This window comes from Marmota monax, unplaced genomic scaffold, assembly GCF_021218885.2.
Source record: "Marmota monax isolate L192 unplaced genomic scaffold, Marmota_monax_Labrador192_F-V1.1 WCK01_AAM20220418_F8-fsc00440, whole genome shotgun sequence".
Classification (NCBI taxonomy): domain Eukaryota; kingdom Metazoa; phylum Chordata; class Mammalia; order Rodentia; family Sciuridae; genus Marmota; species Marmota monax.
In genome coordinates, this window is record NW_026693298.1 from 483,747 (window position 1) to 506,074 (window position 22,328).

A 22,328-nucleotide genomic window follows, 5' to 3' on the forward strand; every position below is an offset into this window, starting at 1 on the left:
TATTGAGTTATTATTAATAAATAACTAATTTATAAGTTAAACTTTATCACAGGTATGCATATACAGGAAAAAACATCACATGTATGGCATATGTGTGCACACCATGCTCTAGATAAATTTAACATAAATTTTAGATCTGCAATTTTGCTTATAAATAATATATATTTATAAATAATATATATACATATTTATAATATACATAAATAATATATACATTTATTATGTTTATTATATATATATATATATATATATATATATATATATATACACACACACACATATACATAAAAGGTAAGTTTTTAAAAACCCACTATCATTAGCTGATCTAAAATTGAATTATCATTCTTTAATCCATAAAAGCCAATCAGTATTCAATCTCCTTGCTTGTCTCTCTCAATGTTTCTTAACAAGTGTATGTTGCAGTTGGTTAAGATATCTGATAAGTCTCTTTTCATCTATAGGTTTTTCATCCTTCTTGCTTTTTTTGGCCTTATCCCCTCCTTTGTTAAGTGAGGAAGTTGAATGTTTTCCTGTAGATTTTTTATCATTCTATATTTTGTTCATTGTGTCCCTGTGTGCTCATTCACCATGTTTCTCTTCCCTCTGAGTTTCCTGTAAACTATGAGTTAGGTCTTGAGGCTTGATGAGACTTGGCTTATTTTGCAGGGTAGGAAGGTGAAATAGTTGGTGGTGTTTGGTTCTGTGGGGAATTTATTGGGAAAGTCTGGTTGTCCCTTTCTTATGTTAACCATTCATGATGGTCAGGATTTATTGATATCTGTGATTTGATGTTGCTCCCATTGATTGTCTGAATAACTGAGTTACAGATATTTAAGACTTCTTTTAGTTTACATGACTAGAAAGTACATGAGAATCATATTAAGTATTCACAGTCAGAATTAAGTTTCATACTGTTTAGAATGTGTGTAATCATTCTAGAAAATTAGAAAAAAAAACATATTGATAAAATTTGTTTTCAAAATACCAGCGTCTTCTGCTGTGTGTATAGATTTTTTGTTTGTTTGTTTTGTTGTTATTTTCAGAAAGGATGTTAGGACCTCTCTAAGTTACTGAGGCTGGCCTTGAACTTGCAATCCTTCTGTGTTGGCCTCCTAAACTGCTAGGATTACAGGCATGCCACTCTGCACCCAGCATTGTATATTATTTTGATCACACTAAAAGGAAGGTATTTTTGTTGTTTCCTAGGTTGGATTTTAATTTTATCCCTGCTAATTATTTTTGGTATACAGAATAATTAGGAGTTTTGTATTGTAACTTGAAGTTTTAGAATTTTTGAAGAGAGATGATCAGAATCATAAAACTAAATGAATGACCTCTTATAGAAGGATTTATTTTCCTTTTCTACATTACTAACAACTTTGAGAGAAATACAGAGTAAATATGACAGTTTCACCAAAAGTACTCAGTCTTACTGTGTTCGAATTGTGTTCCTTTCAATGAGAAATATGCCTGCCTGAGATTTGTACTCCTGGTGTATGGTGTAATTTTTCAAAAGTCCTTGAGCTAATCTAGTTCTTCTCTAAAGTGATTTCTTGCCCATCTTTCTCGTTTTGTATGTGTGACTTTGTGTAAGAGTTTGACAAAGCTTGGCTATTGGTGGTCAGATGCAGCGGATATCACATTTAATAAGTCATCATTGGGATAACGTTTGAATAGCATCTTTTCTTTTTCCTTTTAAGACTTTTAAGAACCCATTTTAAGTGATGCAGAAGAAAAGAAGGTTCAGAATGCAGAAGAGGGCATAGGAAAGGGGTGGTGAGGAAGGAGTGGAGAGGCAAGAAAGCACACACACACAAGAACATTTTCTCCCCACATATTAAATTAAAGGAAGGTGTTCTTCCAACACACTGAAGGAAAAGACAAGCCATCTGCTGAACCTTCTATTTGTCCTTCAAACTAAGACTTGTTCTTCTGAGTCCCATCTGAGATTTACACAGCTCAGATGACCTGAGAAATCTTGGGCAGTGAGTGATTCTTCCACACTCTGTGGTTCACTTAGGTATCATTTGGACTGAGTGAATAGATGAGAACATTCAACTTGAAATGGAGAGAGTCTCATCTCATCCTCCTTAGTCTAAATGTGTTCCCAATGTTTGTTTTTTAGGTGGTAGAGGTAAGCATGGAGGTCACTTTTAACATTTTCAGCCTGCAGCAATCACAACAGTATATGGCAGGAGGATCTCAGGAGAATCATTTTATATCTAGCCTGCATTCCTAGGTAAATTGTGTGAGGCTTTTGGCTGTCACTCTTTTCATAGTTCCAAGAGATGTGGCACTATGCTTTTATGAAATAGCCAGGTGATAGCTGTGTCCTTACATGATCCTCATTTCCAATTTTCAGCTTGCGTAAAATATTCTGGGGGCCAGGACTAGAAGTTAGGCAATGCGTGTTGATAGAGGATTTGGGAATCTCATTTACATGAGACTTTAGGATCCCAGCCACCTGAGTTAGAAATCCAGCAGTAACCAGTGATATGTCCATCAACAAAACTTGGTGAAATGCATGGATAGAAATTGAGTGATGTTTCTGATTGTGCATTTCTGTTCTCATGCTGATATTCTGTTCTTTACAAACATTGTCTTGCTTTGTAGCATGAAGTTTGTAGGGGCAAAAAAAATCCTCATCAGCTAATATCCTCTACATCAGCTTGGGAACCCCATTACATCTGAGACTCTGTTAGTGATAGGGAAATTTTTCATGTGGATGCTGAAGAATGCCAAGGACAAGTAATGCTGTATTTTGTGGAGAACCTTGAAGTGAGGAGCATTGCAATGTACGAACAGTTGTATGTGTAAACCTGAGGAGATTGGATTCTTCACTTTTCCTCTAAGAACAGAGGAGATTTCCCTCTCATTAAAAATCTTCATTTAGTTGTTCCAGGTATTTCTTGGAATAAAGAATCCAAAAACATAGCCATGCCTGGACCAAGAGATTGGGTGTGACAGTTGGAGGCATGCTTCCCTGTAAAGAAAGGGGAACTCCTTGTGTTTCTTTATTCAGGAAACATGCAATCTGAAGGATAGCATAGATGATGTCTTCAGTAGAGTGGGGAGGCATTTCTCGAGAGACTCAATTTGAACATGTGAAAGAAGACTTAGCAGAGAAGGAACTTGTGTAGATAGTAATGTTACGGGATGCATTAAGCAGAAAAATAAGTGAAGTAGTCAATAAAAATGTAATGGGTTTTTATAAGTTGAGATAAATGTAACTGATCAGCCTCAGTTGGTGGTTTGTGATGCTTATCATCTGTTTAATGACACCAACCAGGGAAGACAACTATGCCCTTTAGTAACAAATGTTTGCAGTGGCTTATGGAACTCTTGATGATTTAACCTGTTAATGTTACTCTTGTACATTTCTATTAAATATCCTTCACGGGAAAACTACCACTGTATATCACCAGTGACTAAATAAATAGAGCCTCCTTACATATATGGAAAGCAGTTTCTCTTTTCTCGTATTCTGGTACTTCTTTGGACTGCTTAAACAGTGGAAATTATAGGTTGGGGAAAAGGGCTTATTAGTCATTTACTACTGACTATCATTTATAAATAATAATATAGTTTATATCTACCACTTCCTCAGTTCTTGCGTGCCAGATTCAGTGCTGTTGAAAAAGAAATAGCAAAATAAGGATGATCTTGAAAACAAACAAACTACAAACAACTTCTCTTGCCAACAAAAGTGGTACAATCCAGTTAGTTAATCAAAAATTAACGTTGAGGTTGGGGGTGTAGCTGAGTGGTGGAACATGTTCTTACCATGCTCAAGGCCTTGGGTTGTACCCTAGCACCAAAATAGATGGATGAATGAGTGAATGTTAAATTTGACATCCATCTAGGTGATTTAAAAATATTTACATAAATCAGGATGCTATATATACCTTTGACAATTTCCTGTGTAGTTTTTAAATCTAAGTTGATAGTAAATATAAAAAATATTTTCTATTTCCTTGATCTCAAATAATTGGTTCAAGTATATTTTGGATCACTTAGATGAGCAACTTTAAAAAAAATAGCTTTATAGAAAATTTTAGGCATACACACATTAGAATAGTGTAATAAGGATTCACTTAATTTGTAAATTCCTCTGAGACAGTGTGGAGCTCCCATCTCTACATGAGGAGGACCTGAGAATCTGACGGACTGACCTGGAACCATTGGTTTATCTGGATTGATTTCTCATATATGAAATGTGATAACTGTTTTAGTGAACTTTCCTCACTACTGTGACTAAAACAGCCAACAAGGACGAATTTAGATGAGGAAAAGTTTATTTGGAGCTCACAGTTTCACAGATATCTGTGCATTTCCACAAGGCTTCATTCCTTGGGAATTTATGTGAGGTGAAACATTGGTGGGAGAATTGGTCAGAGGCTAGGAAGCAGAGAACTAAGCCCAGCTCAAAAAACATATATCCCAAAGTCACATCCCCAGAGACCCACCTCCTGCAGCCATACCCTCCCTGCCTACAGTTACCAAACCATTAATCTCTATCAAGGGATTAATTCACTGATTGGATGCAGGCTCTTATAAATCAATAATATATCACCTCTAAACCTTTTTGCATTGTCTCACACATGAGCTATTGAGGGACATCTAATATTGAAACTGTAACAGATACTGTACAATATAGCTTGGGGTCCCCTGTTTGTTGAGCAGGATTCTTCATGCACACAGCACAGTGCCCCAGTGTAGGAACTACTTCAGTAGTAGTATCATGATCTTCTCTCCTTTGTGCTCTCTTCCTTCCTTCAGCCATGCCTTCTTTATGTTATGTTAGATTATGTTGATTTCTTCTGTACACGTTCTCAAGTGTCTGTGTCCCATAGTCAAACATAAGTGTAACCTGAGTAGCTCTGTGTTGTTTGAGTGCTATTATTTGGGACATGTCCCCATTCCCTTTGGAAATAACAGTTGGATAAGAGTGGATCCACAGGGTTGATGTGCGAAGACATTTCTATCACCTGTGTAAGAGGACCTTGTAGCAGCAGCAGTTCTTGCTGGTATTATTGGGATTCCTGCACAAAGATGAGAGTAACATGGTTATTGCACTTGTTGTTTGAGTGTTTTATGGTAGTTATATGGATAAACCACTCTCACCCTATGTCATTTATTATTCATTGTTTTATTTGAGTACACTCACATGTAGGGTACTTTCTTCATCTTGGAATTGAAGAAAGTAAAATTTCTTACTTTTAGAGATCTGACTTACTAGGGGACATTAGTTTAATCTGACTTTTCTTTATCTTACAAATAAGTTGGTACTCTTAGGTAAAACTTTTAGAAGACTGGTTAATTGCTTCACCCCTCCCCTGACCCAGGAAACGGCAAGGTCTTCCTGAGGTGGATGGTGCTAGGGAACCCACCTCCAGGGGAGTGCAGCATGTTTCTGGGAATTGAATGGTTTTTGTTTGGCTTTATTTTTATTGGAATATTACTCACCTCTCATGTGACCATTGAGTCTAGGGGAATTAACATTACTTTCTAGGTAAACATAGCAATCCTGGAAAATAGGTCAGCTTGCAACAATTGCAATAATTCAGCCAATTCTCATACACAGTTAAGGATTATAGCCAAACTCCCTAAGAAAAAATCAGTTAAGGAAGTTTATGAAAAGCTTGTTAAATTTAATAAATAAGCTTAAGAAACTACTCCTGAAAGTCCAAAGGCCCTTCCTGATAAAGTAGGTCATAAGGAAAAGAATAATAAAAATATAGGCCTATGCCAACAGTATGATATGATTCAATCTGTTATACTAACCAAGATATAATTGATTGCATGGATTTTATGACCTATATAAAAATGAATTAAATTTTAATCATTTATTTCATCATGACAACAATCTTTATTGTAACTTATAAAAATAGAATAAAGATACTTTTGGTTCATAAGTGTGATGATTATTGAGTGTTCATGTGGCTGGTGTGGGAGATATGCCTTGCTCTACACCTTGTCACTACCTCTGCACATTACTTATCTGTTGTAAAAAAAAAAGGCTAAGGAAGGTATTTTATTAGGTACATTTAAAATCCTTCCTTCTCTATTGAGTTCTTATTTCTTTTTAATAAATGATATAATTCCACCTTACTCTGATCTCTCCTCCTGGGGCCCATGAGCCACCCTAGAAATTGTCTAAAAAGAACAAAAAGAATTATCTTTCTTATTACCTTCCAATACATATCACATACTGTCCTGTTTAATTTTCAGTTTAACATACTGTCTTGTTCAATTTTCAATTTTTTTTATCTTTTAAACATTTTTTTTTACAATTCTATACCAACTAAAGGATAAAGTCTAACTCTAAATAATGACAGATCTGAACTTTCTTGATCTCTTTACCCTCTACACATAAATCCAGTATATTATATTTTCACTTCCCTGAACACAGTTGCTTCAAAATATGTTCAGGCCTCATCTCCTGGATGAAAATTTACAGAATAGCCCTGAAAAACTACCCTAAATTGTTTAATTATTCATTATGTGGATTCACCATTTTCAGAATGTTAATAGTATTTGTACGAATGTCAATGTTAATTTTTTCTTACAAGCATAAATACCAAAAGAAATTGATAAAAAATTCTTTAAAATTATTAAGGTATCAACTAATTATAAAAAAACTAATGTTTCATTTACACTATTTTTATTAAACATATGGAAGTCTGATGGCTTTGACAAATAGATAACATAGAAATCAAGATTCAGTGAGGGAAGGAGAGAAAGAGAGAAGCACACAGGCAACTTCACATAAAAATTAGCTCCGAGGGCTGTGATTTTCTCGCCTAGCATGGGTGGAACCTGGGTTTGATCCTCAGCACCACATAAAAATAAAGGCATTGTGTTCTGTCAATGTACACCTAAAAAGTATATATAAAAAAAGAGTAGCTTTGAGTACTAAAAAGTTAATTTTTTAACCAATAAATCTCTAAAACAACATGGATCTGAAAGTTTTTATAATTCTTACACATTTTTTTAATTCTAAGTCAAGAACTTTCTCACACACAAAAATAATTCTGAGATAGAACAACAACAACAACAAAAAACTTTAAAAAAATGTTTAGGAAAACTGAGAGCTACCAAAGGTTTAAATTGTACCAGAGCCAGTACAAATGTACTGAGGACACCAAATATTTTAGTATATGAGAAGATAAATCTATACACAACATACAGAATGAACTTCAGTTTCACATAATTCACATATTGTTATTTTTTGTTGTGAAGCTTTTAAGAAATACAAATATCTTAAAAGAAACAACTGAACCTTGCCAATATAGTAAGAATTATTGCCAAAAATGAACATATGTAGTTCTAACACTTTAAGTATATTCTTTGCCAAAAAGAAAAGATGTATACTAAATAAGATTTATTTAAGATTTCTAAAGTCAAATAGCAAAAATGCAATTGAATAAGTAATATTCTAAAATTGTTGGCTCTTGAAATATGCATCTTTTTTAACAAATTGAATTAGGAATGATGAGATTTTAGAAGAATCTTATAATTTTTAAGGAAGCTAGCTACTTTAATTTAAGTACCATTTAACTCAAAAACTTGGCAACTCAGAGATGTCACATGACTCAATTATATGCATGTTTAAGAACTGTATCAATTCAACACACACTTATTCAAATGCACATTTTACTGAGCACTATACCAATATCAATGGAGGTCATAAAAGCATTAAAATACTGTCCCTATCATGGAGGATTTTATAGTCTAGTTGGAAATTCAAGACCCTAGAACTAACAGCAAAAAAAGGTAGTGCATAAAAATGTAGCTTAAAAGAGAGTCACAGTATTGGTGGGTGCTTAAACAACATTTTTGGCTATGAATTAGCTTGATTATGGCTTCATTATTGCATTAGCATTCTTCAAATATAATACCATGCATAAAAAGAGCATAATTTCATTTGGAAAAACAACAACAATAACAAAATAATGGAAAATAACTTTATTCCCAGAGAGTGTTATTAAGGTCAAAACACTGAATAAATAAATCTATACAAAGTATTCTTTCATGTAAATGCTAAAATTAATTAAAACAAAATAGTCATGTTTAGTAAGGGGAAAGACAGCAATAAGTTGTAAAAACATTAAAACTAACATGAATAGAGAAAATCATCAAAGAGCAGCATATGTTTTCATAAAAAAAACCAGTTTCTCCAATTAATAATTATTTTGAGTGTTGGTGACTGGGAAAAAGTTCCAAATAACAGAACTAAGGAGGAACTTTTTGAAAGCGTCATCATTAGAGAGAAATGAGGAAATCACAATATGCGACTTGGTCACGTACTGCTCTTTCGTTAGAAAGGCCTGGGGACTCATCCAACCTGAAGGCAATGGAGGAGCCTCTGCCCTGCTAAATGAAACTCAAAACATTTAGATCTCTCTTTTCATTTTCATCCATTTTGCAACTTCTTTTTCTTTCTAATCTCATTTCTATTAGAATTTTAGCTTTTCCAATGAATTGTCTTACTCTTTCCATCTTACATATGTGGTTTGGTTTCTTCACTGGAATTTTGGTTTTGCTTTTATTCTAAGATGCATTTCACTCAAATTTATTTCTTAGCTCTAAATACTACTCTCAGATTTTAAGCCCAGTTGAGCTAATTTTCTTTTTCTTTTTTTGCTTTTGATTTCTATATCTCCTATCAAATATATTTCTTCTGAATTTAAGGTCAGAAAAGTTAGGGGGTAGCCTCCATTCTGCTTAGTCTGAAATATTGACATTTTCTCTTGCAAGCTTGTGTTTTGCTGGTGATCAATACAAAAGAGAAAAAAAACAGCAGAAATAATAAATTGATAATTCATTGCTATAAAATTTAAGTTCAGTCTTAAAACCAGTTCCAAAATAAAAATATAGTGACATAAATATATACAAAGGACTTGATTTTATTATCATATTTTAACTGACACATGTTTTCATCTAAAATATTTTGAGGGGTCTCCAAAAAAATCAATCAAAGTATACATTTATATTAACATCAGAAAACTCTTTCTCTCTATTTAATAAGATGTCATCCACTCAAACTCATTTCTACCTCTAGTGTGGTGCCTTAAGGCCATCATATTCGATAGTCCTAAGAATAAATTTGGGATGCTTTCTTGGGAACTGTAAATACTAGAGATATATAGAAATAATTTTGGCTTTGAGCAAAGAAGCCTATACCTTATTTTATTATTTAGAGAGTACAATTAGTCTACATTGCTTTTCCCCTAGGATACTATAATTTTGGCAACTCTTCCATTCATTGTTCTTACCCAAGGTACACGTGGGCCACAGACTTTGAAATAGAAACACATGCTCCATTTGGAGGACAAAGGTTTGTCCTAGTCTAGCCTCAGTGAAATTTACAAATGTGGGGGCTGCATCAAGAAAACTGGGCAAAAAACTTGAAAGAAAATAAAAACCATTCTCAGCTCACTAATGGAATGAAGAAATATATTGTTGTGTTTTATTTTTAAAATGGGGGACTATCTCATAATCTCTGAAAACCAGCACAATGTCAGAAAAAATTATTGCTTAATAAAACCACAGCAACAATCACAGCTTACCAACAATAACTCTGAAGTTTATTTTTGCCCTTCTCTAATCCAAAGAGTCTCTCTTATTTTTGGAGCATAGTGCAGTGCTGTCTCTGGCTAATACAAGTTTCCCTAGCCAGTGCCTCTCACAGACAGGTAATCTAAGAATGGCAGAAGGCATGAAGACTGTCATGCCAGGTTCTTCGCATGGCTTCCCATTACACAGGAAAGTACCTCTTATCTTCTCTGGGACTCATTTTTTCTCCTCCTAAATTACAATAATAATTAAACTTACTTTCTAGGGTTTCTTGGGGAATTAAAATAACTAATAGAAAGAGTGATTCATGCACTTGTGAAATTAGTTTTCTTACTTCCCTCTATTCTCTCTATATTAGTCAAGGTTCATTAGAAAAACAGATTCAATTGATTGTTTGCATGTGTGTGTGTGTGTGTGTGTGTGTGAGAGAGAGAGAGAGAGAGAGAGAGAGAGAGAGAGAGAGAGAGAGAGAAAAGAAGAAGAAGAAGGAGGAGGAGGAGGAGGAGGAGGAGGAGGAGGAGAGTGGTAGCGGGAGGAGAGGGGATACAGCTTTAGTTTTAGGCATTTGCTGGGATTGATAATTCTAAAATCTGCAGAGCACTCCTGTGGGCTAGAAAAGAGATGATGATGTAGTTTCAGTATAAAGGAAGTCTGGCAGCAGAATCACGCTTCTTTAGAAGAACTCAGTCTTTTCTCATAAAGCCTTCAGATGATTGGATCAAATTATGACAGGTGTTTTGTCTTACTGAAAATCTATTTAAATATCAGCCACATCTAAAGAAATCTTCATAGCAACCTCTGTAAGGGAATTTCATCAAAATTTTGAGACTTATTCAAGCCAAGTTGACACATAATGTTAAGCATCACACTTCAATGTAGCAAGCAGTAACCACATTTCAAGGCAAATGCAATCCATATATTCTATACTCTTGTATAGTAGAAAGTCTATTCCATTTTCTCAAAAGTAGGTGGGAAAATTCAAATCATAGGATAATGAAACCACCTTATCTTAATGTAACTAAATTTAATTAAACATTTTTATTGAACATTTTGGTAGATATTCCCCTCCTAAAATTAATTGGTGTATCCCTTTATCACCAGAAAATAGGAGGAAGTAAACAGTAGTATGGGAAGCGTGTGTTACAATAGTTTTCCTTATTTCTGTAATAAGCTTTCTTTATCTTAACAGAACCAGATAAAGTTTGGGAAGTCAGGAAATGTCTCACTCAGAAGATCCTATTTAAGATTGGGAATCACATAGGGCTATATGTTCATTACACTTTGGAGGTGGGTTGACAGAAATTAATATCCTAGTAAAGGAAAAGCTTATACATAGACTCTGAGGCAATTGTGAGCCAGCAGGAGATGGGGATAAAGAGAAAAAAGAAGAGCCTTTCCACCACTCCAACATTAAGAAAAGGAGTCAGAGCAGTGGGAGGTCCTCTGGGAAAAGCTACGAAAACCTGGATTTTCGTGAGGTTTCCTTCTTTGAGGAACCAAATGTCTTTTAGGACCTGTCTGCTTTGAGCACCACTTCAGTGACTTCAGATCATTACCCATGCCCCAGGGTTTACAATTGTTACCTGCAGATATCATTACTAGAATTAGAATGACCAATGTTCTTTTTTTTTTTTTTTGAGAGAGAGAGAGAGAGAGAGAGAGAATTGAGAGAATTTTTAATATTTATTTTGAGATTTCAGTGGACATAACATCTTTATTTTATTTTTATGTGGTGCTGAGGATTGAACCCAGCACTCTGTGCATGCCAGGGGAGTGCACTACCACTTGAGCCACATCCCCAGCCCACCAATATTCTTTTTTACATTTTTTAATATACAATGTTTAAATAATTGGAAAAGTAGGCATAATATGACTACAAATAACTGTGTTCCTGCTTCTTGGCATTTAGGATCTCAAAATTTAGGACAATATTGCTTCTAAGCCCTTTCATTAGGCAGAACAAGGAAATACATTTGAAAAGTCATGAATTCTTAGAATGTCAATTCAAATTTAATTTTTTATATTTTTATTTTGTCTCTAACAATGAAATCTGGGTTTCTAATAACAATAACATGTAACATGATATATTCCAACAGGTTTGACTTTGCTTCTGTTTCTTTAAATTTATTCTCTGTTCCATTATAGGTAATAGTTTATATTTATTTTTTTATCATTACTTCTTTTTTAATATGAGTATAATATACACGTATTCCTACTTACTTTTCCTTTTTTTAAAAAAAAATGTTAAAATATAGCTGTGACCCCTGCTTGTAAATATAATTATGGATATTTTCAAAATATGGAGATAAAAGGCATCTCTGAACATCATTGAAAATGACTTACTTATTGCTGCTTATACAATTTGGTATTTACCTTTGGTCTAACAATTTAAGACAAAATTACTTGTTAAGAATTTGTTTGCTCACTTATATTAAAAGTAGTTATCATGATTGTAAGGTTTATAATTTTATGGTTCTACTTTTAAATTATGCATCGTTTATCTGTCTTTTAAAAATTTTACAGATTGTAAATCCAGGTTGCTTCTGGATTATTATTAAAGGAAGTGAATTGGACTATCCATAATGAAATACTGCAGTGAAAGATTTTTATAACAGCATGTGTCTAGATACAGAAATAAAGCCATGCATACTGGAAGAGGGGCAGTTATATTCTATATGTGCTTTATTCACTTTGTCTTGGAACACTACTCACAATGTAGAATACTTTCTCACCTAAGCTGATGAAGGCTTTATGGGTAATACCAGTTGTTTATAATTATCACTGGTGTTAGGATTTTCAGCACAAGGTAGAAGATAGCCATACAAAGACTGGTTGTGTAAGATCAATGTGGGGAAATTGGAAATGGCACAACATCCGAATCCAGGCATTAGAGTCATAGTCTTGGGTATTGGAATGAGAAAATTATTTTAAATCCTCAGCCAGTGTAGACACTTCAGCAGAGGGCTTGGAGTTCTCAGTCTAGTGCTGACACCTCCCTTTTGGTTGCTTTAGACTTAGGCCTAATGCATGCTTCTGTATTTTGCTTACACCATTTTATGGCCTGCCTCTTTTTGACTTCTTGCAATATCAGTGCCCATCGTCCACTGTGTGAGGCCACAACCAGCATGGCCAAACTAGTAGGTTCCAGTGAGGGACAAAGAGGGATGAGAAAAATAAACATACACACACACACACACACACACACACACACACACACACATGATTTGTTAGGCTTTGGATTATCTGTTGAGTATGTTGATCCTGTGTTTCAGTCAGGATGTCGAGGAATGTCACTTAAGTGGAAATGGTTCCCCTTAAGAGAAGCTGCAAGTATTTATTCATTTGGCCACCCAATAAGTAGTTTTTGAAGACTTATTATGTGCCAGGCACTGTGATGGGTCCTGGAAATATGGCAGTAAGCAAAACAAATAAAAATACACATCTTCATAGAGCCAAAATCCATTTGTGACAGGAAGTAAACAAACTTAGAGGGTGGAAAAAGCCATGCAAGTGAATGGAGAGGATAACTGTGTGGTTGCAGTTTTATATCAGTCTCACACATGACATGACTGACAATCATTTGTAAGCTCTCTGATTTCAGAAGTTAAAGCAATGCATTTTTAAATTTTTACTTTCTAAAAATTTTCCTTAGTTAAGGAGTCACAATGATTTTATAGTACTCCCCCTAACCTGTGGGTGATATGTTCTAAAACCGCAAGTGAAAACCTCTGAATATAGGCTGGGTTTTTCCATGTACATTAATATTTATGATACTTTAATTTATAGATTAGTCACAGTAAAAGATTAATTATAATATGTAAAATGATAATAATAATAATAATAATACACTTTAATAGTTTGCACTTTGGGGCCATTAATGGTACTTGAACATAAGCACCTGCAATAACAATTCTGCAATGGATATGGTTACTGAGTGACTAATGGGTAGGTGGTACATGCAGCATGGGTATACTCTACAAAGGAATACTTCATGTTCTGGGATTGATGGAATGAGATGGAAGGAAACGGTGAGATTTCATCAAAATACTCAGAATGGAGCATAACGTAAAACTTGTGAATTGTTTATTTCTGGAATTTCCTATTTATATATTCAAGTTTTATTTAACCAGTGAGCACTGAAACTGTGGATGAGGGGACTACTGTAGTAAGAAAAACAGTGGAACAGAATCTGGGAGACCTGTATTCCTCCTGACATTCTGTAATTGGGAGACTGTGTTTAGCTTAGTAGGTCCAGATGGTAACATCTCTCCTCTTCTGTAAGGTAAAATGTAGGCTGAGATGGTTTCCAGAGGGAACTTTTGGTCCAATTATGTGACTAGAGATTCTTGACATCAAACATGAAAACCAAATCTTCCTTTTCTTTTGTAGGTTTGTGTGGTATATTCCCAGGAGCCGAAGTGGTGGTGCAGGGCAACCTCTCTCTTCTCCACCTTCCTTCCTGGAAAGGGCATATGGGTTTGGGCACTTTGCTTTGCATCTCCTGGAGCCTTCACCAGCTGTTCTCTGTTGCATTCCCTCAGTTTGCTCCTGTGATGGAGCAAGTCCATTAGGGAAGGAAGGGTGGCTGCAAGAAAGACAGTAACAGGAAGTAGAGAGGAACACTTATCTCCCCAGAAGGGTAGGTTGCTGGTCTGGCCTCAGGTTGCAGAGATCAGATTGTGTGCTCAAGTGTGTGTTCCTTATTCTCCTGCTTATCAAAGTGGCTTAAGGTGGAGAGAGAGATCATAATGAGCTGGTAACTGGGTGGTGACTGGGTAGTCTTCACTGACTCTGGGGCCACATGTCACATTTACTAGAAAACATGAGCAGCAAGTCAGTCTCAGCGTTTTGTGATAATGTTTCTAGTTTCCTTCTCAGAGTAAGAGATTGTCAGTTTAATAAATAACTATGAGTACTCTTCTATTGAAGGAGGAGCAATACCAAGTAAACTTCAGTTGCAATAGGAGGGGTCTCCTGAATAGAAAGAACAATGTCACAGCAGGAATTTCCAGATATTGGGGATTTATAGGTAGATCCTTATCCAGCTTGTAATTTTGCATGTTTATAATAACCACAATTGTTATTAAAATAACTTGTTTTGAGCTCTTGGGGACTTTCTTTTTGTATTTGGTGTTTTGATCTAGGTTTATTGAGGCAGGAGAATAATATGATGAAATTGGGCAATCACCTTTTCCTAAACTTTATGAGACAAAAGATGATGTACATACAGGCATGATGAGGATCCAGGGAAGAGACTAGTTCACATTGAAATAATCTGGTAAAGTGGGCTGTTGTTTGCCTTAATCTGAAGTAAAACATTGTACTTTTTTGGTACTGGTTTCGTTTTGTAGTATTGAACCCATACATGCTATCCTCAGCCCATGCATGTACTCTATCACTGAGCTGCATACCCACCCCCAGCCTGATATTGAACTTATTATCCAATCTCAGTATTTTATTTCTTCATGCAAAATTGGCAAATACTAATTATTGCAAAATCCATCTATTTATAGAAACTTTCATGTAATTCTGGTCTTATACCAATGTTGATATTTAAAGATCATAAATAGAATTTCTTCACAGATTTGTTCATTATGTCTCAACCACCAAATCCTCATTGAAACACTTTTTTTTCTTAAATTTTTGGGCTTCTTTGTTGAAATTTTCATACCAACATATGTTCATCATCAATTTATGTACTATATGTGTATTTGTGCTTTTTACATAAAAATAAAGATTTTTTTGTCATTCTTCAAGAAAGAGCTTTTCCCTTGCCTGTAGTAGTGCCATTAGAAACAATTTTTGTATGTGTTTTGTTTTACATTAAGCATAATAATTATATACATATATTTTAAATGACTATATTATGCACAATTTTTATTTGTAATGGAACTATCTCTGTTTCACGTTTAAGAATCCGGGTTAATGTAGAATATTTTATGCAGCTTCCCTATAGAGAAAAATAATTCAGACAGTATTGCACAAAACTATTCTGTGAAGACAATGCTGAAATTGTGTAAGTACAGCGTCTTCAATAGTTTGAATCATTAAAAAGTCTTAAATTAAGTGTTTATTTGAAATCTATTCCTTGGCAGGAATGCTAAGAAATTCAGAGGTCTCTGTTCTTCAAAAAGTGGCTTCTGAGTCACTGCCAAATCTAGCTGTGCAGCAGAGTCCCCTGGGCAGCCCCATCTCCAGAGGCTTAAGTTTGGGTCAGGGAATGAAGAGAGGGCCTATGCTGCTTGCCCTTTCTAGTATTTTTTAACTTATAAAAAGTAAGAAGTTATCTATAAAGAAAATATACAACAGAATCATGGCCATGAAAGGTTTATTAACCAGGCATGGTGCTGCATGCCTGTTGTTCCAGCTGCTTGGGAGGCTGAGGTAAAAGGATCAGTTGAGCCCAGAAGTTCAAGGCCACCCTGGGCAACATAGATTCTGTCTCAACTAAGCAAAAACCAAATATTTATGGCATTCCTCTCCAGACCTGTGTCCTTCCTCCTATGAGGACTTGTGGTCTATTAAGCATCTCAGTAAAAAGATTTATAATTTTCTTCTAGATCAATAAAAATTTTTAATGTATTATAAATTTCCTGTAGCTATTATGAAGGCAATGTTTTTACCTATATGTTTTTTCCTAACTGGTTATGATTAATACATATAAAAACATTTATTTCTATATGTTTATTTCTTATTCAGCTACTTATTAGTGCTTATGTTTATCACTTGCTTGCTGACTGGAAATTTCCAGTCCTGCCTAAAGCCCACAGGTCCCACATGTTAATGTTTTAATTTCTCTGATTGTCTAGCTTACATGATTATCAGCAAGTCACTAAGTTGTAGGTTTTATGCTTATATTCTTCTTGGATGGACCAGGAAGCTGCTGTCCTCCTACAGAGGTTGAGTCTCTATGGTGGGTGACAGTCCCTGGCAAGGTAAATAAAACTCTCTTTTGATTTCAAATTCAAACTTACAGTGTTTCCTAGAGTGCCTCTCCATAACACATCCATTCCAGCAAATGCCATAATTTCATTCTTCTTTATGTCTGAGTAATAAGGAATATATGTCTTTGTTACAATGTATTTTTTCCATATTAATTTATACAGCTTCATACATGTTCTTTTAAAATCCCAACATGATTTCTTTAAAAATTGAGCACTTTGTGTAAAAAGTATAAAGTTCATTTAGATGAATAAAATTCTAAAAATATCTAAGAAGGAAGAATAACAGAAGTTCGGAGTAGACTAGAAGTTACCAAAAGCTGCAGAAAGAAGGGGGGAGAGATGGGAAAGTTTGGCAAAAAATAAAATAATAAACATCCCAAAGTCATTTTTAAATGAAGAAACTTCACCAAGTGAAGCAAAGCAATTTATTGAATAAACTTTTTTTAAAAAGAACAATTCACTATACAGCAGCTCAAAAGTAGAAGAACAGGGCCACAGGATCAGGAGGCATTTACAAACAGAAAAGAGATGTGAGGTACAAAAACAACTCAACCGGTTACAAAGTCAGCTTTTCAGGTTGCAAATGGTGTTTGTCTCATTTGGTCAGTTCAGACCTCCCTACTGTGATTGGCTGGGACTCTCTGTTAAAAAACAATACTCTTAGTTTCATTTCAATCCTCTAAATACTAAAATAGATTGCAAATGAAGGTTCATTTCACAGTAGCTTTGTGGGTAGGAGAGCAAGAGAAGGATGATATGTACACAGAAGACATGGAGCCACACTATCCCTCCAAGACTCTCTGTTTCCACATGGAATTGTAACCAACAATCCAGGACTTTTGTTTAAGGAAATTAGACCCAGAGGAGCTTCAGAATTAATGTGACCTATCCCCAACTAACTGCCAGTCTTGATGACAAAAATGTCCATGGGTATGCAGAAGACCAACCTCTAGGGAAAGATGAATTGGGTGCACCTGACTTCACCACACACCTCCGCCCCAGCCAAACCATGCAGATTTCTAAACTGTTACATAGTGTTTATGTTGTACCGGGTACTCTATGTTAACATTCAAATGGTTTAGAAAATGCAGAAACACTTCACCCCACCCCTCGAGGCTCAGGGGGCCTTCAGCATCACCCCCTCCTTCTCAGAGGGAAGGGGTTATTTCCGTGGCAGGCCTGAAGGTCTCCAGACCTGCATAAGGCAGCTGGCCAGGGGGTCGTGGTGCTGAGGACTTCCGTGGCTAGTGAGCATACAAGCATGCCCAGGTCTCCTCTCCCAGCCTCTGCAACTGACTCTGCACTCAGGTCTATCACCGCGGGCAGCATGGACAGCAGCCAATTAGTGCACTCTGGCTGGCTGAGGAAATCGCCGCCAGAGAAGAAGTTGTGACTCTGTGTGAGTACAGGCGGGTACAGGGGTGCTGGCGAATGGGCGGATAGTAGGTGGGGCCAGGCACTTTCTCTACAGACTTGTCCCAGCCAGTCTCCCTGGAAACGCAGCCACTTTCAAAGTTCACATTGAGGGTTTTGGAGGCGAAGTGTGGATTTCCAAGGCGCGGTGCCATAGTTACCACGGAAGATCAGGCTGAAATTTCAGCAGGGAGCAGGGTTCAGCCCTCTTGCCTATGCCCTTAGGGTCACCTCCAGTGGTTCACAGCTGCTGTTGGCCCTGTGCTTGGACCATTCAACTTTGTTATTTCAGTATTTTTCATCCTGTGAGCAGGGACTTCTAGTTTTATCCTGAAGCCTAAGCTCTTTAAAAGGGCTAATTGTTTTATACCGAGGTAATTTCAGATGCACACTGAGACAGAATTGGTGGGGAGACCTGTTGCCCTTTACCCAGCCTTCCTGGGTGAACTCATCTTGAAACCCCGTGTTGTGGCCTCATCAGGTGCTGACAGCAGCACAGTCAGGGTGCAGAAGGGCTCTGGTGTTGAGCAGCTGGCCTGTCTCCCTTTCTTTTCACCTCTGTCCCTCCCAGTCCTGGCACATCCTTCACCCCTGACAGCCTTGAAGTTGTCTTCTGTGTCTGTGACCTGGTCATCTGACCAGTGTTGCTTCAGTGGACTCAGGTGGTATGTTTCCTTTCAGAGAGTTTCAGCATGAGACTCTGGTGACTTGTCCAAGCTGTTGTGTGTCAGCAGTGTATTTTCTCTTTGTTAAGTGGTAGCCTGGTCCATGGATGTCCAATCTCCTGTCTTGACCATTGACCCACTCATCTTAGTTCAGGAATCCTTATGGCAAAGTACACTGAACACATTCCCTGTGACTGTATTCTCTTTGAGCATAATGCCCTCGAGTCTTGCCTTTTTTATTTTAGGATTGTTTGGTTTTTTTCTATGTTGAGTTTGGAGAATACCTTATACATTCAAAATGTATAAACTCCACTTTGCTCAAAGTGGAGTTTATATATATTTTTTTCTTTTTTTTCCTTTTAGTGGGTGGGGTATTGAGAATTGAACCCTAGGGCACTTTACAAATGATTTACATCCCCAGTATTTTTTTTTTTTTATTTTTAAGATGGGGTTTCAGGAAGTTGTGGAGGCTGGCCTTGAATTGAGTCATAGGCCATCCTCCTGTCTCAGCCTCCCACGTTTATGGAATGACAGGCATGGCCACCACATGCAGCTTGCATGTTCATTGAGTCTTTAACTTATATTTTTATCCACTGAATCAGGGATTCCACTGAACAGAAGTTTATTAATTTATTCATCTTCACTTTTCTAGGTTTTATTTCATTGTCAAATCTGGGAATGTTTTGCTTAACCATATGTTCTAAAGATTTCCCCATTTACTTTAGTTTTGTTTTCATAAATGTCATGGTTTTGGTCTGGAATGTCCCCCAAAGCTCAGGTGGCAGTGCTGAAGTTTTAAGAGGTGAAAAGTCTGGATTACAAGGGCCCTGACTTCCATCAGTGGGTTAACCATTCTAATAGATTAATAATTTGAATAGAGCAGGTTGGTTTATAGCTCATAGTAGAACACCTGCACAACATGTGTGAGGTCTTGGTTTCCATCTCCAGAACCAACAATTTCTGAATTCAATGTTTTATATGAATTTAAATAGCATTGCATAGCTGTACAATGTTAACTTTAATTATCTACTTATAATTTTTGTCCCAATATGATTTTACTGTCATGTTTGCAATGAACAGATGATTAACTAATAATTTCTGATGAAACACTTAAAGTATCATATTTACAGAACACCCTTTGCAATACAAAATAAATAGTTCTATGCATTCCAAGTAAGTGTGAGAGATATTAACAATGAATTTCTAGGAGCAAAAGTCTAAAAGTAATAGTTCTACATTAAAATGTTATTTAAAGATAATATATTAATATAGGCAGAAAAATATCAAACTGAATCAAGTGTTCTCTGGGGTTGTAGCTTAGTGGTAGAGTACTTGTGAGGCACTGGGTTAGGTTCACCACCACATATAAATAAATAAATAAGCAGAAAGTTCTATCAACAACTAAAAATATATATTTATAAATAATCATGAAATCGTGACTTAATGTCTTTTGCCAGTAAGCGGATGAATCTAGAAACTATTATGCTCCGTGAAGTAAGCCAATCTACCCAACATGGTCAATCTATAAACATCTCAATAATATGTGTCTGGGTCGAGTACAAACATGCATTGTATTTGATCTTATTGATATTATATACATACAATCCATTAAATGCTTACACATAGTGAGAATCTCACTGGCCCTTTTACTGAAGGAGGCTCCTGACATTCCATGGAGGGGGACTGAGCCCTCTCAGGACCCCATTTTCCTCCCCTACTGCACCATCATCTGTGGGGAAGGACAGGTTAGGTGGAGTTCAGATGGGACCCTTAAGCAAGGAAAGAAAAGAGCTACTTGTTACAAGCTGGCCTGGGGTGAAAGGGGTGCTGGGAAGACAGGTGGGTTGCTGGGCTTCCAGACTGTAGTGAACTCTGCCTGGTTCTCCTACCTTTCAGGGCACGCAGCTCCAGGGTGAGGCTCTAGGTTCACTTCCTGGAAGGTTTTGCTCTCTGCTTTTCAGGTCTGACCTCTAAGCCCCTGGAGACCCCCACCCAGTTGCCCTTCTGAAGCTCCAAGTTCCTGTCCCTATTACCCCACCCCTGGCGCCTGAATGCCACTCAACCATGTTGCCTTGAGACCCCCCCACCTGCTTCCACTGGTGGGCCCAAAACAGACCCACCAAGGAAGAGACGCCAGATTGACAGCACAGTGCTACAAAGTATCCAAGCTACAGATAATCCACTAGGTGCTGGAAACCCAGGGCCAGGATGGGGTGAGAAAAAGGAGGAAGCTGTGATCTGAACGACCTCTGCCCTGGGCGCCACAAGTATAGTCAAAGCTGGACTGGTCCTTCTGCCCTCCTGCAGGCCATCAGTGGATTCCCCACTCCATGCAGACTTGAGAACCGCCCTGCAGGGCGTGTATAGTGGACTGCATGCTCCAGAGCTGTTGGATGGGGTGGCTCAGAAGCCTGAGGCCTGGGCACCTGGAGCTGGGCTTCAAAGGGAGGAGGCCAAATCTCCATTTTTTTACCTGCCCATTCTCTCTCTACCCAATATGGAAGCACTTTTCCAGAGGCCTTCCACCACTTTGCTTGCCTATGGGATCCAAAGGCTGCATTCATTTTTTTTGTCTTTAGGTAGAGTGGTGGTTGCTGTGTTCTTTAGTCTGAACCTAGAATCCGGGCTCAGAGGATCCTCCTTCCTCTGTTACTGAAGGGTCCATTTTCTCCCCTCTGCGGAGAATTGAAGAACAGGACACAAATAATTAAACAAACAAATAAACAAAAACCCAGCATGTTTATTGCAAGAGCAAAAGGTAACAAAGTAATAAACGTCTCCCAAGAGAAGGGGAGTCAACAGGAAATACTGACTGGTTCTTTTTGTAAATATATTTTAGCTGTAATTGGACAAAATAACTTTATTTTATTTATTTATTTTTGTGGTTCTGAGGGTTAAACCCAGGGCCCCACATGTGATAGGCACCACTGAACCACAACCCCAGACCCCTGACTGGTTCTTTCCATAAGCTTTGGACCTTCTTCCTCCTTCTATCTCCTCCCCCTCCACACCCCCCTTATAACTCACTGGATTACCCCATGTCTATGCATCTTAGTCTTTCTGTTGGACCCCCAAGCATTGGAGTCTGCAGTGGGAGTGGGACTGGTATAGGCTGGGACAACCCCTCCTTTCTCCTAGAGGCTACAATTTGTCCCATGGCTGCATTACAGCCCCATCCACAATAGCAGCCAGCACAGCCATCTTGGGTTAGGCATGGGCAGCAGGGGCTGTGTGGGAGGGGGTGAGGACAGTGATGAGGTAAGGAGGTCAACTGAGTTTCCTGGAGGCTGAGGGCCTTGCTCAGTTTGGTCACTCCATGCCAAAGAGGCTTTCCCCTCAGCCTTTCTAATTCTCTGTAACCACCCCAATAGGCTCTCCTGCTGGCCACATTCATGCTATCTGGTGGCACCTTGATGGGTATGCATAAGTGCACATGCTGATATTCAGGGAGGGCAGGGCAGTCATGGCAGCCTCCTTGTGCACACACACCTGTGTGAAGAGGTGATGTCAGGTGTCTGTATCATCCCTTCATTTCTGGGGACCTGGGATCAGCTCACCTTCCACAGTGTGAATTCTGCTGCTAAGAAGCCTTCTGTACCTACATGTGTTATCCAAAGTCTCAGGCTGGATTAGGAGGACCTTGAGGGCAGATGGGCAGCAATTTAGGGGACTGCTATAGCAGTCATGTGACTGTATAAACGGCAATCTGCCTTGTGCATGCTGTATG

At 37.3% G+C, this 22,328-nt stretch overlaps 1 long non-coding RNA gene and 1 pseudogene across 2 annotated transcripts in view; one reads left to right on the plus strand and one right to left on the minus strand.

The window, feature by feature from the left end:
- Nucleotides 1-4,277: 4,277 nt before the first annotated feature.
- Nucleotides 4,278-22,328, minus strand: part of LOC124100912 (uncharacterized) — a 34,863-nt gene continuing 16,812 nt past the window's right edge. The window contains exons 3-4 of one of the 2 annotated variants that reach the window (XR_006854465.2): nucleotides 16,554-16,624; nucleotides 4,278-5,042 (exon numbers count right to left, since the gene is read on the minus strand). This is a non-coding gene — a long non-coding RNA (uncharacterized LOC124100912). Of the gene's footprint in view, nucleotides 5,043-10,042; nucleotides 14,393-16,553; nucleotides 16,625-22,328 lie in introns of those variants that run through there. The other variant, XR_006854466.2, reaches the window with a different exon arrangement.
- LOC124100916 (small nucleolar RNA U13) lies at nucleotides 5,899-6,007 on the plus strand (annotated as a pseudogene).